Source organism: Penaeus monodon, chromosome 22, assembly GCF_015228065.2.
Source record: "Penaeus monodon isolate SGIC_2016 chromosome 22, NSTDA_Pmon_1, whole genome shotgun sequence".
Taxonomy (NCBI): domain Eukaryota; kingdom Metazoa; phylum Arthropoda; class Malacostraca; order Decapoda; family Penaeidae; genus Penaeus; species Penaeus monodon.
Window position 1 is genome coordinate 666,874 of NC_051407.1, and position 274 is coordinate 667,147.

Consider the following 274-nt stretch of genomic DNA (forward strand, 5'->3'; position numbering starts at 1 on the left):
TTGTAGAATATGTGCATGTATTAGGGGGGGGGGGGGGAGCCGAAGGTGGGCGTCGCATCTTAACGAGTGGTGACCAGCTGATTGTGAGGGCATTTGCTTTCCTCTCGTCTCCTCGCCCTTGCGCCATCCTCCTCCTTCCTTTTCTTACCTTCCCTTTCTCCTTACGCCCATTACCTTTTTCTCTTCGCACGTGTTTTGCTTCCCTCTTTCATCCGCTGTCTCCGTCCCCTCCTCTCCATTTTCCCTCAGTTTGCCTTCCCTCATCTTTATCTTT